We start from the raw sequence: 2680 nt of genomic DNA on the forward strand, positions 1-2680 counted from the left end.
TGAGACGTTTGTATTCCTTTTCGCCTGCGTCATTTACTGCATTTTTATATTTTCTCCTTTCATCAATTGAATTCAATACTTCTTCTGTTACCCAAGGATTCCTACTAGCCCTCGGCTTTTTGCCTACTTGATCCTCTGCTGCCTTCACTACTTCATCCCTCAAGGCTACCCATTCTTCTTCTACTGTATTTCATTCCCCCATTCCTATCAATTGTTCCCTTATGCTCTCCCTGAAACTCTGTACAACCTCTGGTTCTTTCAGTTTATCCAGGTCCCATCTCCTTAATTTCCCACATTTTTGCAGTTTCTTCAGTTTTAATCTACAGTTCATAACCTATAGATTGTGGTCAGAGTACACATTTGCCCCTGGAAAAGTCTTACAATTTAATACCTGGTTTCTTACCTTTATATAATCTATCTAAAATCTTGCAGTATCTCCAGGTCTCTTCCACGTATACAACGTTCTTTCACGATTCTTGAACCAAGTGTTAGCGATGATTAAGTTATGCTCTGGGCAAAAACCTACCAGGCGGCTTCCTCTTTCATTTCTTACCACCATTCCATATTCACCTACTACGTTTCCTTTTCTTCATTTCTCTACTATCAAATTCCAATCACTTGTGCCTATTCTATTTTCATCTCCCTTCACTATCTGAATAATTTCTTTTATCTCATCACACATTTCATCAATTTCTTCCTCATCTGCGGACTACTTTTAAGATTATGGTAGGTGTGGACTTCATGTCTATCTTGGCCACAATAACGCGTTCACTGTGCTGCTTGTAGTAGCTAACCGGCATTCGAATTTTTTTTTTTATTCATCATTAGACCTACCCATGCGTTAGGTTCATATTGGCCTTCCTAATACTTAAATCTGTATTCGATGTTAACAATGACGCCGGTGGATAGACTATATGAAATTACTGATCGTCGATAAAGTCGCGAATATAACCGACATGCTATTGGGCCCTTCGCAGGGAAAGGGTTTTCGCCGCAAAAAGCGGGAAACTGGAATCCAGCAAATGAGTAAAAAATATATATTCAGTGACAAAAAATTAGTATACGTACACAACAATAGTCTGGGATTTCTGTATTACATAAAACAGTTTTTGTGATTGTATCTTGCAGCTTTAGTTATTTTTAATTAAAAGAGATTTTAAAAGGACAGAAAGAGCGTTTTGGTCTACGCTACACATCGTTCTGTTAGTATAGTCTTGACTTCGTAATCACTTTCGTGGACTTCTGCAACTCTTAATCAAAATATCCAACCTAATCGAGACAATACGCTACGATACAGCCGACATCATGACAAGAGAATGGGCTACATCAAACTCGAAGTAATTTTATATAGATAAGGATCTCAATGACCTGTGTACGTCTAATATAAAAGATCTCCTAACCATTCTCCTCAAATAGATCGCCATCTTCACTTGACCTTTAACTGAAACTGTTTCAGAATTAAAGACTGAATTCAAAGAAAATTTGGCTTCCAGTCACAAAACAAGAAAAATAAAAATAATAAAAGTGAGAATGTGAAACAGGTTAGCAATAACCACAAACAGGAGATTCTACAGAAAATCAAAGTGAGAAAGGAAATTATTAATATTATCGACCGTTTAGGAACTCTATGCTACGAAAGGGATGAAACCACATATAGAATAACTGGTGGAAAAGTTAGTGTGTTTTAAGATTAAATCCAAACAACAATTAGAGAAAAATATATCGAAGCTAGGCCTATATTACGAAAAATTGCTAAATCTCGAGGCAAATTGTGTCCTCCAGTATTTGATGAAGTGTTAGTGCCCCTAGCACGGATAAAAACAGGATCTACAGCATCAACAGAAACTTCGGATATGTGTTTCATATTTCATCCAAGCCTACAGTCTATAAATACTAAAACAAAATACCACTACAGGGAAACTACCTACGAAGAAGTTCTTGGTAAAACTATGTAGCTGTAGTTGCCTTGGACTAACGACGTGTGATTATCAATGTAACCTGTACAGACTGTACGCTTTCCAAAGCTGTTATCCATGAAAAAGCTAAACGACGTTTCGTGAACAAAACACAATTTAAGACCGGACCACTAATAAAATTATCTGACAATAGGCACTGTTGAAAATTTGTGCCAGACCAGGATTACCACCCGAGTCTCCTGGTTACTAGGGAGAGGCAATGATCACTGTGTCCGAATTACACAGTGGTCAACATAATAGCACGAACTGCCCGAGCATGCCGTTCCTCAGATCCAAATTCTCAATTTCTCCATAGACTGCTAATGCAGTGCTCCTTGAACATTATCCTCCTCGCCTTAATTAAACAGACACAGAATATATACAAGCTTGGCCTTACGAACATTGCAGACGCCGTCTATGCAACACGCGTCACACTTCAAAGAGTTTACCAATACATTGCATTGTTTACTATCGACCACGGATCAAGCAACGTAAAAAGCACTGCGTCTACTGAGATCATGATTCAGAGTTTAAAAAAAAAAAAAAAAAAAGAAACTAATAAGTCGCCTACATATTACAGTTGCTGCCGAAAGAGGAGAATCACTATTTTCCCACAAACGGAAATATAGTTAAAATTACGCTTCTAATTCGGCTAGTTTCTGCGGTTACTAAAATTTGTAGTGAAAGTTACATAGGGAACTCTCCCGTCCCCCCACCAGAAACGT

Source organism: Schistocerca gregaria, unplaced genomic scaffold (genome assembly GCF_023897955.1).
Source record: "Schistocerca gregaria isolate iqSchGreg1 unplaced genomic scaffold, iqSchGreg1.2 ptg000308l, whole genome shotgun sequence".
Taxonomy (NCBI): domain Eukaryota; kingdom Metazoa; phylum Arthropoda; class Insecta; order Orthoptera; family Acrididae; genus Schistocerca; species Schistocerca gregaria.